The sequence below is a fragment of the Callithrix jacchus genome, chromosome 15, assembly GCF_049354715.1.
Source record: "Callithrix jacchus isolate 240 chromosome 15, calJac240_pri, whole genome shotgun sequence".
NCBI classification, from domain to species: domain Eukaryota; kingdom Metazoa; phylum Chordata; class Mammalia; order Primates; family Cebidae; genus Callithrix; species Callithrix jacchus.
Genome location: NC_133516.1, coordinates 55,273,213 through 55,289,719, shown reverse-complemented (window position 1 = coordinate 55,289,719; position 16,507 = coordinate 55,273,213). Strand labels below are relative to the sequence as shown.

Sequence of the window (16,507 nt, the reverse complement as noted above, 5' to 3'; positions counted from 1 at the left end):
ATATGGTGAAACCTACTAAAATTCTTTTAAAAAAAATAGCTGGCCTGGTGATGGGCACCTGTAATCCCAGCTACTCGGGCTGAGGCAGGAGAATCACTTGAACCCAGGAGGCAGAGGTTGCAGTGAGCCAATATCATGCCATTGCACTCTAGCCTGGGCAACAAGAGCGAAACTCCACCTCAAAAAAAAAATTAACTGGGCATGGTGGTACTGCCTATAGTCCCAGCTACCCGGGAGGCTGAGCCAGGAGACTTGCTTGGACCCAGGAAGTGGAAGTTGCAGTGAGCCGAGATCATGCCACTGCACTCCAGCCTGGGCAGCAGACCAAGACTGTCTCAAAAAAAAAAAAACCACAAAGACTCAAAGAGTTTATGGAACAGGACTGGAGAATATGCACATTCTCCACATCACTCCATCTGTATGTCCTCAGTTCATAATTGAATAAGCTTTGGTTTCATGGCTACAGATTTGTTCTTCACAGATATATTGTACTTTGTTTCTGACTGCTCCTGCATGCAAAGTTGATGAGAAAACCTGACAGGAGAGATGTAATGGAGATAATGTTCTGGGTTTATGCTGGCAAGGATGGGTCTTAGAAAACAGAATTCTCCAGCTCTAGTTCCTTATCTGTGGAATGCATATGCGGATACCTTATGGGTTGGTGTGAGAATACTCTGATATAATTTTAAATATATATGCAAATTGATTTAATGACTATTCAACATCTTAGTATTGAGGCTATGGATGGCATTAGATATACAATGGTGAATAATAATAGTGCTCATTTTACGAAAGGCTTATGATGTGCCAGAGAGTATATTAAATGCTTTCCTTGCATCATCACTTTTGATTTTAAGCATAGAAAAAACGTGAGGTAGGTAATATTAATCCTATATCCCCTTAAGATGAAGAAACTACCGCCCAGAGAGGTTCAGTAACTTGCTGAGATCACACAGCCTGTGCACAGCAGAGCTGAGATTGGGACCCAGCAATCTACGTCTAAAGCCTGTATTTTCACCATGACATCCTAATGTCTAGCTGTACTGACACAAAGGGTTCTTGCCCTCAGGAAGCCTGCAGTCTAGTGGGGAAAGGACAGAAACGAAGCAGAGATAAAGCTAAGTGTGGGGAAGGAAAGAGATAGGGTGAGATGAGAGAAACAAGCATGGAAAACCACGTGAGATTGGCGAATCCGGGAAGCCTTGGCTGAGAGGGTGAGACCCAGAAAATACAGGAGGCAGCAAGTGGGGAGCAGCATGCCTCTCCTTGGCAGGAAGGACACTATGTGTGAGCCTAGAGATGGGAAAAATCTGGATACCAGGGCTCAAATGGAGTAGCTGCTCATCATGAGTGCATGTGGTTATTGGTAAAGAATACTTTGAGCTTAAAACGTATTCCCAATCAGTTGAAAAAGGACTCTACAGCTGCCTCTCCAGATTTAGTGCCTTCTCTATTTTGTTACATATGTTCAAATTTATGAACATGAAAGAGATTCAGCCTTTTCTTGAATGCCTATAACTGGCCACATTTCACAAATCCTCTCCCTTCTCCCAAATGTGGGAAAACAGAAGGAAGGAAAAGTTTTGAAGTTCTGCCTCCAAATATTTCCTCAGTTGTCTTTTATGGGACTTGATTCCTTAGAAACTGACATGTGTTCATAAAACATGGCATTCCTCTGTACACACACACACACACACACACACACACACACACACATGACTTAACAAAATCGTAACTGTGAGCAAGGAAGCCCTCAAAAAAGCATAGTTATTGTAAATGTGAAACATGCAATGCATAAAATTAATGAATGTTAACTTATTTGCTCTGCTTTTAACAGAGCCACATCATGAAAAATCTTTCTGCTAGTACCTACCCTACCTTTTGACTCTGCCATAGGAGGTAATTTTTTAAAAAATTATATAATGTATATACTTTTATATATATTATAAATATATATTTATTACATTTATAATATATAATTTATTAGAGCTATGATTTTCATGTATATATGATCTTTCATATATATATATATATGAAAAGTATACATCTCCTGCCCTTCTGTGGTACATTTCACCTGAGACACACTGAATATTTTCCCAAAATGTAAACTAGAATTATGTTCACTTGTAATTTGCATGCCTGGGTAACAATGTTACTAACCTTTGCTACTCCTTTATAAATCGAAATTAATTAAACTGGAGCTTGCCAATGAAAACATATCCTTTTAAACATAGATTTCCAGTCTGTAGCCCTGTCTAGGGGGAAAAAATCCCTTTTATTAGAAATTGTTGATCTCACATCAAAGCAGCAAGAGAAGAGCAAGTTCTCTTTCATTTTTAATAAAGAGGCTTTCTGATCTCAAACGGCACACCTGACCATGTGCTTGTAGGACAGGCAGCCTGTGATGAGTGGCCCACAGCAGTCAAAGCCTGTGCTTTCAGAGGTCACTGTTTTTTCCAAAGCTAAAGTTGATCTGTTCAGAGTGACTAATTTGTTACTCAGAGGGAACTTGAAATCTCCCTGTGATTTCCTTCAGACTGCTGGTGGTAATATGCATCACTGTGGTTTTTAAGCTTTTTTAAAGACTTACTTTAAATATCTTTAGGAGAAAGGAGTTTTACAGTTTCTTAACTTTACATAAATTAAACCTCAGCTTTTTTTTTTTTTTAAACTTTGCAGCTAGATTGTCTTCTAGTCTCCAGAATTCTTTGATATATTTACAGCCTTGACTATTAAAATAGATGATGGTATCTTGCCATGCCTTCTTTTTTGCAGGTTTCTATATTAAATAGTAAAAGTCAGCTCTTTAGTCCAAAGGTTTCCCAAATACCCAGAATATAGTACCTTGCGAGAGGAGAGGTCCCAGGGAAGTGTAAGCATGCCCTTTGCTATCTGCTTGTAAGAAATATTTCATTTCACTGAAATCATCCATTACTGATTGTAAATCTAGTAAACTCACTCCCAGGCTCTGAACTCCATTTACAGAACACTTTGGATCCTTTGCCAGGGTCTCAGTGAATGCATTCTCTACTTGTTCATTTCCTGCTGCTTTTTGAAAAGGCTTCTGCCTCCTTTCTGCCAGTTGCATCTGTTCATTCCTAAATGAATGCAGCTTCCGGAAAGCACTGGCCAAGGACATCAGAGCAATGGGAGGGCTGTGTGCTGTCCTGCTGTGTAACGTTGAGTTGATGCTTGTCTGAAGCCCTTCCATCCCTGTAGTTTTGCCATCATATTTTTCTTTGGATGTTTAACCAACTGTTCAGTTTTTGTGGTCATATTTTTCATTTATTTGAAGGGCTGTAATTCATATTATTTCGTAACATTCCTTATGACCCTCAGTAAAACATTGAGTTTGTTTCTTCCTGCAGAGAATCATTATACAATGCTTTTGTTGTTTGATATTTTATATCCAAAAATGTGTGTATTTGTATATATGTATATATCAATATGTATACGTAAATATATAGCTATTGCAATTTGTGACTATTTAAATAAATGGTATTATAGTTTGCTCTAAAGTTTTTTAAGAGGCCGGGCGCGGTGGCTTAAGCCTGTAATCCCAGCACTTTGGGAGGCCGAGTCAGGTGGATCACGAGGTCAAGAGATCGAGACCATCCTGGTCAACATGGTGAAACCCCGTCTCTACTAAAGATACAAAAAATTAGCTGGGCATGGTGGCGCATGCCTATAATCCCAGCTACTCAGGAGGCTGAGGCAGGAGAATTGCCTGAACCCAGGAGGCGGAGGTTGCAGTGAGCCGAGATCGCGCCATTGCACTGCAGCCTGGGTAACAAGAGCGAAACTCCGTCTCAAAAAATAAAAAAAAATTAAAAAAAAGTTTCTTAAGGTGGTCCATTATGTCATCTCTAAATAATGAGAATTGTTTTTCTCTTTCACATATCTCTTCCTTTTGGCCAGGCATGGTACATTACAATTATAATCCCAGAACTTTTGGAGACCAAGGTGAGTGGATCACCTGAGGTCAGTAGTTCAAGACCAGCCTGGTCGACATAGTGAAAACCTGTCTCTACTAAAAATACAAAAATTACTCGGGCATGATGGCACATGCCTATAGTCCCAGTTATGCGGGAGGTGAGGCAGGAGAATCACTTCAGCCAGGGAAGTGGAGGTTGCAGTGAGTCCAGACTGTGCCACTGCAATCCAGCCTGGGCAACAGAGCAAGACTCTGTCTCAAAAAAAAAAAAAAAAAAAAAAAGGAAAAGCTCTTTATTTTATTGTATTTTTCTTGTCATATTTCACCAGCTAGAATATGCTGTACTGTCGTAACTTTTCATTTAGACACTCATCACTGAGGTTTGAGTGAATTCATAGTTAACAATTGTGTCCTAGAGTAGTAATTCCAGTTTTGTCATGAAACATAGAGACTGCTGTCTGATACAAGTAATTCATATTAGGTACAACTGTTAAAGAGCGTATCTTCTGTAAAGTGAAATATTCCTATAAAAACAAAGAGAAAAATTATTGTAGTTCCATTTATCAGGTGCTTCCAAAGGTCAGATACCAGTTTAAGAGGTAAAAACTCAGTTATTTGATTCTCATATCAAATTTTTAAGGTCTTACCATTGTGCCCCTTTTACTGATAAGGAGACTGAGGCCTAGAAAGTAAGTAAAACTTGTTAGACATTCTCCGCATGGTGATAAATGCAAGCCTTTCTGAGCACACAGCCTGCTCACTTTACAGCACTGCTTTGTTTTGACGCTTGTGCTCCCAAGGTAAGTTAAAGTGTCTCTCATTTTTATGTCAGTAACTGCAAAGTCTAAAAGTTAAAAAGAATTCCACTTGTGAGAAAGATTATACTTGGATATATATCTCATGTGTATCTCCACATTTAGTGTTACTGTTGATCGGAGGCCAGCATACTTCTGTAAAGGGCCAGAGAGTCAATATTTTAGACTTTGTCGCAACTACTCAACACTACTGATGTGGCATGAGCAGCCACTGACAAGATGAAAGTGAATGGGTGTGGCTGTATTTCATGAAAACTTGATTTATGCACAATGAAATTTGAGTTTCATATAATTTTCACATGTCATAAAATATTATTATTGTTTCAACCTCTGAAAAGCTTATAAGCCTTACAGAAACGGCCCATGGGCCAGATTGGGCTCACAGGCTCTAGTTTATCAACCCCACTCACTACACTGAAGTCTTTGACAAAACAGAGGAGAGGTGTGTACAACCACTGCTTTTACAAATCGTCCTTCCCCATGTCAACAAGTATTTCTGAGGGCCTGCTACTGCAGGACAGCCCCAGCTTGGGTAGGAAATATACAAAGACAAGACAGATTTTTTTTTTTTCTAGAGATTTTGCAGTCTACTTGGAGAGGCGTTGCAGGGTGGAAGAGGTTAAAAAAAAAAATAAGCAATTACAACGCAGTATGCAAAATGCTTTAGACTTACCGCAGAGTGTGCAACAGACATCAACTTGAGCAGGCATCTGGTAGATGCTGGGCTTCTAGAATCTCAAGCCCTCTGGAAGTGCATCTGTCTTCCCCCTCAGTATCTTGTAGCAGGCTAAGTATTTTGGAGAGACTCACAGGGTTTTAGGTCATATGATGGAGTTCCTGATTCGACACTGCTGTGCTGGAGGCAATTCAGAGACCTCAGAGCAGTAAGCGAGCCCAGCATCTTTTTAATCTGGCGCCATCTGCCCGCCTACCCCTCCCAAATGCACATTTTGATCCTCTGAAGCTTGGCGAAGCTTTCCTCAGCTGATCTCAGCTCCTCAAAATGAGAGTTAACGGGAGTCTGGGGGGCTGTGCACTGGCCCCAGAAAAGATGTCCAGAGCATGAATCTTTCTTGAGGCTGAGTAGTGGAGGGGTGCTGACGGAGTGGCACGCACACCGACCCATTTAGAGTCCACCAGCAGCCCTGTGCTCCTGAGGGAGAACATACATTGGCTGCACTTCCCTGTGCTTGTCTCCTCCTTTTTCTCTTGCTGACACGTCTCACTTGAATTAAATCCTGGATTCTGCCATGCCAAGAGTTCTTTGGTTGTATTCCTGCTGGCCTTTTCCAGCTGCCTAGCTTCCAAGTCATGTGCAACATGTTCCCCCACTAGCTCCTGTTCTTAAATGCAGAGGTTCTCCAGGGCTCTGGCCCAGCCCACTGGTTTTCCAGTTTTACACACACCTTGAGTGGTCTTAGCCTTACGTGTAGTTGCAGTACCATCTAGGTGCTGACGGCTTTCGAATCAGTATCACCAGCCAGACCTGCCTTCTAGCTTCAGGGTTCTTCCTCAAACTACCTGCCCAAGGGGCTCACCTCTTCCTCATCAACACCTGCTTGCCCCTGCTCCTCCCACACCCGCCTTCATTTTTGTCTGTGTGTGTGTGTGCGCGCGCGCTTGTGTGTGTACACACGTGCATGTAATGTAGGACTTGGGAATCTTTCATTGTCTTCCTTTCTCCTTCCCCTGCCCCTCTGCTAATTGAGACCCAAGTATCTGGAGGCCTGAATTGGGCTATAAGGACAACTTGGATTCCATTCAAAGTGTCTTTTACTTTCGTTCACTCGTTGTCGTCATCACAGGATCTTGCTGTGTTGGCCAGGCTGGAACATGCAGTGGTGCAGTCTCAGCTCACTGCAGCCTTCCCTGGCTCAAGTGATCCTCCTGCCTCAGCCTCTCAAGTTGCTGGAGCCACAGGCACATGCCACCACATTCAGCTATGTTTTTATTTTTAGTAGAGACAAGGCGTCACCATGTTGCCCAGGCTCCTCTCAATCTCCTGGGCTCAAACTGTCCACCCACCTTGGCCTCCCAAAGTGCTGGTATTACAGATGTGAACTACCACACCCAGCCTAGTTGACTCTTGATGTAGCTAATTAACAGCCTCAGAGATATACAGGAGACAAATCAGCTGGGAATAGCTCTCCATTACCTCTTTCTGCTCTAAGCAGGGTGCTTATGCAGGTCTTTCCATATGCAAATCTGATGATGTCTTCTGCCTGCTTACAACTCTTCCATGTTCCCCACTGCTTTAAGGGCTGACAGGTGTAGGATGCAGGTTTTGTACTGCACCACACCAGGGAATGCCATTCCCATCATAGACTGTGAATAGCACCTCCTACAGTTGTAGGTGCATTGTACAGCCTGTGCTGCTGTCTATGGCAGCTCTGGTCCATGAAGTCTAGCAATGCCTGACCTTAGACGTTGGCCCCACCACATCACATGTGACTCTCTTCCTGGTAGACAATCTGAGGGTTTCTGAGTCAGTATTTCTGGGGTTGGGTATAAAAATCTGACTTCCTATCATGTTCCCAGGTGATGTGATGCTGCTGATCTGGAGAATACGCTTTGAGAACCACTGGCATAGCCATAGCCTGACATAATTTGATGCTTTTTCTCTTACAACTGTTTACTTACTTAGTGCTTCCAGGACATGCCTGGGCATGGGCTACCTCACCCAATTTTGCAAAAGCTGGAGATACCTCCATTTTGTAAAAATAATTAAGGATTCCGCTTACTGTTTTTAAATTAATATTGAACTCTCCATGAAGCCTATGAGCACATTCCTCTTGGAAGAATTTGAAACACTGCAGATTAAAGTTCCTTCTTTCTCTCATCTTTGCTACAGAATTTAACACTGTTGTCGGCTTGGTTTGTATCCCTTTTAGACTCTATTCTGGGTTTGCTGGTAGAAAATACCCTTCGGGCTGGCATTTCCCCCTCCTCTTACTGTGATTCACATCATACCAGACCTCCTGTTCCATAGTTTGCTGTTTTTCATTTAGCTTTGTGCTCTGGCCTCCTCTTTATGCTAGCGTGTGTAGATTTTGCTGAACCTCCTTGCTATTCGTATGCACTCTTTCCCACCCTACACTCTGCCCAGGAGACTCCATTAACCAGTGCTCACTGGCTTCCAGGTGGGTGTGGCCAGCGGGAGTTCTGCAGGAGTTCAGAGTGAAGTAGAAAAGTGAGGTTGTCTCATGCTGGCTGTGGCTGTGGAAGGAAGTTTCCTGAACTCACTACACCTTTTCCAAGCACATTCTGCCCTCTGCACCTACTTTGCAAGTAGACCTGATTCATCATAAGTATGTCATCTGTTTCCTCAGGGAACCTGACTACATACGTGCTATGGGCTGGATACTTGTGCTCCCACAACATTAATGGGTTGAAACCCAGTCTCTATAGTGATTGTGTTAGGACGTGGGGCCTTGGGGCGGTGATTAGGCCATGACAACTCTGCCTTCATGAATGGAATTAGTGATTATAAAGGAGACCCCAGAAAATTGCCTAGTCCTTTCCACCATGTGAAGACCAAAGGCACCATCTATGAACCGGGAAGCAGGCCCTCACCAGACACTGAATCTGCCAGTGACTTGATCTTGGAGTTCTCAGCCTCTAGGACTGTGAAAATAAATTTCTGTTGTTTATAAGCCTCCCAGACTATGGTATTATATTATGGCAGCCCAAGCAAACTGAGAAAGTAGGTATACTTCAGTCTTTTTTAAGTTTTAAAAAAATACTGTGGTAAAACATAAGTAACATAAAATGTACCACCTTAACCATTTTTAAGTGTACAATTCAGTGGCATCAAGCACATTCATATTATTGTACCACCTTTACCATTATCCACCTCCCCAACTTTCTTATCATCTCAAACTGAAACTGTATCTCTTAAACAGTAATTACCTATTTCCCCATCCCCCGGCTCATGGAAACCACCATTCTCCTTTCCGCCTCTTGAATTTGACTACTCTAGATACTGCATAGGTGGTATCATATAGTATTTGTTCTTTTATGACTGGCTTATTTCACTTAGTATAAGATCTTCAGCATTTTTCCATGTTATAGCATGTATCAGAATTTCCTTTCTTTTTAAGGCTAAATAATATGACATTGTATATCACATTTCATTTACCAGTTCATCTACTAAGATGAACACTTGGGTTGTGTCTACCTTTTGGCTATTGTGAATGATGCCACTATGAATGTGGGCATACACATATCTCTTCAAGACCCTGCTTTCCATTCTTTGGGGTATATACCCAGAAGTGGAGTTGATGAATCATATGGTAATTATATTTTTTAATGTTTTGAGAATCGTTATACTCTTTTCATCTCCAGTTATGTGTGTTCTTCGCTTTGACCTGAAACACAGCGTTGCCCTATCTGTATGGTATCCCACATCAAAGAAACTTATTTTAGTCATGCATGTGAGGTCAGCTGTTTTTGTCTTAACCCATTTATAATTTTGATGCTGGAAAATATTTTGATCCATGAAACATATTACCAAAGTATTATACATTACAGAAACTCTACATCATCTTACTTGTGAAATATGAAGCCATTTTCAAAGCAGATGTGTAAATTATATATTTGGATTCAACTATATGGCATACTGAATATTTTGATTGCCACGGCTACAGATTCTGCAAATATCCTCTAGTTTCCTCCCTGCCATTTTGAGAAGATTCTCTTGCGTACATTTCATTCAGCCTCTTAAAGAATCTGTTAGCATCCTTTTGGGCCTTAGCCTCGCTCGAACATTAACTTTGAGGGCTTTTGTTTACCTAGTATCTCTTCTTCTATAAGTAAACTTTAGGTGCCAAAGAGTTCTCAATAATTACGCAGTGTCATCTTGAGAGCTCTTTCATGTAGAAACATGACCAACATGGCTTTTTCCACATAGAAGACCTCTTTGGAAAACCCTTGGTAAACTAGAATTATGAATTTAAAAGAAACTGTGATTTGTTCTGAATTGTATTATAACTTGCCAAAAGTTAGTCACACGTATACATTATACAGGTTTACTAAGTTAGCCAAAGTCACAGAGCTAGGAAATGGAGGATCCAGATTTTAAGCCTGGATCTTTCCACTGAATCACCTTTCCATCCTTCCACATGTGATAGGGTAGATGCACACACCTCCCTTCAGATGTTCACACTGTTTCAACACACCCTTGGTGGTAGACCAAGAGTACTCTCCCCAGGTAGGAAGTGAAATAAGCACTTCATTTTCTCCCCATAGTGAAGGAATTTGGGTTACCAGGATTGAGGAGGAGCCACCAAAACGTCAGCATGGCTGTGATAACTCAGCACAGCAACTTGTATTCAGTTTTCCGTTGTGTGTAGTGTTTGCTTTCACCCGAAAGGCTCCTCACAGCCCCATGTGTAGGTACATGAGCACAGCCAGCACCAGACCAAGACCATAAATGGACCTGTAGAGTTCGGCTCTGGAAGGTTTGGGCAGGTATCCAGGACTCCATGTCCTGTAACAAGTGTAAACGTTTTCTGGAGTGTTTGTTTTAAATGTCAGAACTTGAGGATAATTTTGGCCAGAGTTGTTTTTACATTTTTCATGGGTACCTATTTATAGGTCTGAATCTAAATCTATTTTTTATCCAGCCTACGCAGAAGCCATAAAGAAAAAGATTGGTCATTTGACTATATAAAAATTTAAAACTTACATATGGCAAAAAGTAACACACTAGCAAGAGCAGATGAGGGGCTAATTTTCTCCTTTCCTACCTTGTTTCTAAATGTTAAGGAAAAACACACACTACCCAATAGAAAATTAAGCTAAGAATATAATCAATAAGCATATGAAGAGGTACTCAACTTCATTCATAATTAAGAAAATGCATAACCAAGTGATGTTGGCAGAGATGTAACAGTTGAATAATAGGCAACATTGATGGGTGTGTTGACATGAGCATTCATAAACTGTTAGTGGGAATTTACATTGGTGCAGCTTTTGGCAATATCTATTAAAATTAAAATGTTCATGCTGTCTGGCTTAAAAATTCCATCATCTACACTGTGGATGTAATCAGAAAAGAGTATGCCAAGATATGTATATATACAGGAACACATACAGGCACGCAAGAATGCTACTTGTTACATTATGCAATGGAAAACCCACACCACCACAGTATACCCCTTTCTCACAAATTAGAAACAAGCTAAATGTTAAATAACAATACATCTATACCACAGGGAGCCTTATTAAAAAGAATGAAGTAGAGTTCCAAACACAGTTGGACTGATCTTCACACTTTGTGGCAAAAATTTATAGAAGTCATTTCTTAAAATGAGATCTATATACTGGTATAGCTTTTATCCAAAAGGATACATTAAAAATGAGCAGTAGTTACACTTAGGGGCCTGTTGTTTTAGGAATGTGTTTAGGCCTGGTTTTGTCTTGTTTTTATTTTATACTTTTTAAAAGGACTTTTCACTCATGCATTATTTATTTAAATTAAAACTTGACTGAAATCCATGTGAAAACGGCTCTAACAGTTACAGATAATTTAGCTTTAAGTCTTGATGTCATGTCTGCAATATAACTGTCCAGAGCTAGGTGTTTGGAAAGGAAAAACTAAAAGAGACCTGAGAGTTGATTTCCAGAGTCTGATCCAGATATATCTTGGGCTCTGCTTTTCTGTGGAAATCCATCTTTTAAAAATCTTGGGTGGAGTTACATTTGAAATAGGGATTCTGTAATGTGTGAATGAAGTCATTTCCTTATGGGAACTCTTTGGAGTTGGGAGAGAAGCACGTTTATTTCTAGGTGATTAAGCAGGGCTGATTTTTGGTGGAAAAGGAGGCTCTCACCCAGTTACCTAGTCAGAAAAGGACACCTGGCCTTTGCCTCCCTGGAGCCCTTTGTTTCTGGACCACCAGTGAATTTGTAGGGGTAAATTCTTGGGGTGGGGGTGGTTATTCGTGTTAGGAAACAGTATGGGGGATTTTGCTTTACAGTCAGATGTACTAGATTTAGATGTGGCTTCCATCGCTTTCTCACTTTGTAATCCAGCTGAGCTTGTTTCCTCATCTGTAAAATGGGTTTATGGATAATATTTCCCTTACAAAATTGTTAAGTGCTAAATGAGATTATGCATGTGAAATGCCTATCTTCGTACCTGGAACACAGTAAGCCTTTGTTGGTACCTGTCATTATTGTTGGACCACAAGTGTACAATTTTAGCTCAAGATTATGTTCATTTCTGTCAGGATGAAACCAACAAGCTTAGGTAGTTCATTGCTTGGAATTCTGAAATTAATTGGGTTAAGAACCAGCACTGGTCAGCCAGGAAAGCAAGTCAGAAGATCAGCCCTTAACCATTGGCTAGGTGCCTGATGAGAAGTTCGAAATATAGAAGATTCAGACCTATTGGGGTTGAAATTTCTTATGTCACATGTTTACTGAAAATGTAGGAATTTAAGTATATTTGTGTATTCATGGCCCAAATCAAGACTAGAAAATTTGCCTAGATAAGACCTAAGTAAACCCTAAGTACCGCTCTCATTCCCCCACACAGTCTTTCAGCCCAGCTCTTTTATCATTATCTTTTTTCAACCAAAATCTTGATAGAACCATGTTTTATTGTTAACACATGCACAGATTACACATTATAGTCCATTTGCCTAGATCATCCATTTGCCTCAGGGCTGCCCTAACCCTGAAGAGTAGTTTAGAGTCATCCGAAATGTTAAACAGCATTAATTCCAACTTGAACTAAGTAGAATAAACAGATCCCAGACCTTCTACCATAGAGACCCAGCTTTTCAATCTTTCTTCAGTCTTCCTTTCAACATGATCAAAGCAGTATTCCCTAATCCTGAAGACGACACAAGTTCTTCTAAGTATGCTTTGTTTGTCTTGCTTATACTAATCACCTTCTTCAAATGCATCCTTCCTAAAATTAGGTTAAATGTCTCCGAATAGATTTTTGACAGTGGCAGCATGAGCCTTAAATATCCTATCTGTGAATATATCAATTAGAAAGACATGGAAGGTTTGTATATAGAAACAAATAAGATTTTTCTCTTGTGTAAATAAGATTTTTCTGTTGTGTCATCTCTGAAATATAATTTCATCAATGCGCTTAAGTTTTGTGGGGATATCTTTTCAAGTGCAATAAAAATTCACCCAAGAACAACAAACTAAGCTATTACCAATCACCATTCAACTGTGGGTCAGAATATTTTAGTCTAGTGGGAGAACAATATTTCTTTGGTTGGTTCAGTAAAGGTTCAAAAGTCTTAGAAAATTGAATGAGCTTTATGCTTGGGTCTTAGTTCGGGACCTCCATGTTAAATTCTTGGTTTGAGGCAAGGAAAGGTGAAAACTTATTTGCAGGGTAGTTAGTGTAGAGAAAGAAAACAGTGGCTGTAGTTAGGGACAAGTGAACGTTAACAGGTTTGCTTCTCCGGGCGTTGGTTAAACAGCTTCTTAACTGGCCAGGGTCCAGCACGTTAATCATTAACCTAGGGCTGAGCATCTGCTGCCTGATGTATTCAGAATTGGTTTATCATTACCTATAACAACTGCCTTTTATGGTTCCAAAGAGCCTCTATGAAATCTCTTATCACCACCATGCCTAATCTTCATTTACCAGGAGCAGTGTGCTGATACTTCTTAGACCAGAGTAAGAAGTTTATGGTCAGTTGAAAAATTTTTAATTATAACTGTTTAAAAAGAAGAAAATGACTATGAGCAGCTCACTTGTAGCAATCTTTGGACAGTACTTCGAAGTGACCCACTTTCCCATTTAACTCTTGGGAAACCTGGGTTGCTCTATTTTCGACTTTGGAGGTCTCTGGGCTAGATTGATAGTGCACTGGCAGGCTGGCTTGCATTTGAGATTGTAGCTGGAGCCTCCACAGTCTCAGCACCTGGAAACTGTCTGTTGGTACCCCATTCTTTCCTCCTTGGGTGTGTGTGTAAATCATTGTCATTTTTCTAATTATCAAATTATACATTAAAATAAATGAAAGCAGTACATGTCCATATACATGGTAGAATATCTGGACAACACTAAAAATGTACAGAAATGGCTTTTAAAGATTAATTTTATGTGCTAAGCTACTTTTCATTTTAGTGTCTTTTTAAAAACAGCTTTTTGAAACATTTTAAAGGGCTCAGCATGTTCAAGGAGGAGGGAATGTTTGGCTACAAGGCCTTCAGTATGACCCTATCCTATAGCTGGAGGTTTAATAATCAATTATATTAAAGCTTTTCTAAGCCTCCAGAAGAGTTTGTCTGGGTCTTATTTACTGTAATAGGCAAGTTAAAAAAACTTGAGTTTAATTTATATTTCAATTCACTTTTCTTTAGAAAACAAGTGCGATTGGGCTTTATTTATGGAAGGAGAGAGGAGTCCTTTTCCCTACACACACATACACACACCCCTAAAATTCCTATATGATGCTATTAAATGCCTGCCATTGGGTTTTATGTTTCCAGGATATTGTCCACATAAATATATGCAATGTGAAAAGAATGTGGACGCCTAGTAGCGTGTACGTTTTTTAGCCTTCTGAACCAAGAGTTTATGAAACTGGTTGAAGAGTGTTTTATTGAAACAAGACAAATATTTATGAACAATTTAGAATCATCTGTTTTGAAATGTAAAGTGTGTTCCGAGTGGAGTGCAGAGTTCCAGGTGTTTCCTGTCTGAATTTGGAACGGTTCGCTGCTGTGAGGGGCTTACTGAGTTGTGCTCCCCTAGCTTTTAATAAGACCCGCAGAATCACGCAGCATCCCTGCTAATGCCCAAGCGGCTGAAAGCACTCACAGGAACACACTTGATTTAATGAATAGAAAGCCTTCGTGAGACACCTAGGTGTGTGTATGCTGATCTGTTATATTTGTCACGGCATTAAAAACAGCAACAAACTTGCTTACTGAAGGAGCGCGTTAACTCCTGCAAGCGTCTAAGCTCCGCTGCTGAAACACATTCCTACCAATCAGAGGTTTACTTTCTGGTCTCTCTGGCTTCAGTGTTGTCACCATCCCTGGTTTCTGTGAAATGGAAATATTATGTATTCGCCCAGACGGTTGGAAGCCGTTCATGTAAATATGGGCCGTTGTGATTTAACTGTCAGCCTGAAAGGCCCTGCTTCCAAGGGCTCCTTTTAAACCAAGCACAATGAGGTGTCTGTTTTAGATGCAGCCGCCAATCCTTGGTTGCAAATACATGGATTTGTGAGCTGTTTGCCAGCAGAACTGCTTTTTACAACATGCCCTGCTTTGTCTGCTGGCGAGGTGGACGGGACTTTAGGTCAGTGAGAAATGCTGCCATTATCTGCCTCCATCCAGATCTGTTCCCCTCATTGCATCCAGGATGGGATTGCAGGGGGAGGTATGCAGCAAACCATCTTCTCTAGGGGCAGTCAGAAAATAAGAAGGGAAAAAGCTTGCCTTACCAAGAATGTCCAAACGCACAAGCAAAAGCCAAGTGTGAAATCCCACCAGATTCACCCCCTGGAAACCCAGCTGTAGACAGGGAGCCCAGCAGACACCCAGCGCTGGAGTAGGGGTGGTTAATAAAGGTTGACCACTTTTCTAGCATGGACAACAAAGGGCTAAGAGAGTCGTCCTGCTTCCTGCTTGGACCTTTCTGTTTTTGCGTTGGCTAGAGGCTTCTTCAGTAGACTTCACTCCCCCTCATGGTGACAGTCTCAGAGACCACAGTGGATACAGGCTTGCTTAATTGTTTTTTGGTGGGGGGTAAGAGAGGAGTGAAAATGGAGAAAAACACGAAAGAGAAACGAAGTCACCCATTTTTCTGCCATAGAAAAGTAGCCACTGGTAACATTTTGCCATCTCTGCCTTCAGCGTTTTGTTTTCTCCCTCTGTGTGTATGTTGAAAAGTGGTATCTGTTTTTCCTACACATTTTCATGTTAGAATTGTAGAGTATTTCAGTGGTCCACCCTTAGCCACGGTTTCTCTGCCCACGGTTTCAGCTACCTGTGGTCAACCATGGTCTGAAAATAGATCAGTATAATACCTATCATAAGGTATTTTGAGAAAGAGACTATATGCATGTATAACTTTTATTATAGTATATTGTTCTAACTGATCTGTTTTATTGTCTCTTACTGTGCCTAATTTATAAACTAAGCTTTATCATAGGTGTTTATAGATAGGAAAAAAATGTAGTGTATGTAGGGTTTGGTACCATCTTTGGTTTCAGGCCTCCCTTTGGACTCTGACAATGTATCCCTAGAGGATAAGGGGGAGGTGACTATACATACATCATTAAAGCTGTCCTTGGATCTACCTCCTCCCCACTGCAGGGGTCAGCCTATCAATTCTGTGTGTTCTTCCCTTCTGTATATTGTGCTGATGTGGTCTTTTACATTACCTTCTGCTCAGGCCTCTTCACTGGCATAGAGCGCATGCTTTATTCATTCCCCTATTACTGGATATTTAGACTGCAGTTATTTTGCTTTTCCAAGCTATGGTGCTGCAAGCCTCCTTAGACCTTTTTCCTTGTGCGTATATATGTGCTAATGTTTCTTGGGTAGAGATAGAGAGATGAAGCTACCAGTTTCCAGGCAAGACCAGACGTAAAAGGTCATACATAAGGAGCACTAGTTTACATACCCGTGAACTATATTTATTACGGTCGTTCTTGAGTTCTGGCTGAAGAATTACGTGACACAAAAATGGACAATTAGCTACAGGAGTCAGAAAGCGTGCAGTAGGGATCCTGTTGAATCCTCAAGCTAAGTAGTTTTCCAAGCTGGT

General features: G+C 40.8%; 1 protein-coding gene and 1 long non-coding RNA gene across 4 annotated transcripts in view; one reads left to right on the top strand and one right to left on the bottom strand.

The window, feature by feature from the left end:
• The window catches only part of LOC144579562 (uncharacterized), a 36,200-nt gene extending 30,296 nt beyond the window's left edge, over positions 1 to 5,904 (bottom strand). Inside the window, exon 1 of the long non-coding RNA XR_013527430.1 lies at positions 5,423 to 5,904. This is a non-coding gene — a long non-coding RNA (uncharacterized LOC144579562). The remainder of the gene's footprint in view (positions 1 to 5,422) is intronic.
• Positions 1 to 16,507, top strand: part of PDZRN3 (PDZ domain containing ring finger 3) — a 237,006-nt gene that overhangs the window by 96,555 nt on the left and 123,944 nt on the right. The gene's annotated exons all lie outside the window — the stretch shown is intronic.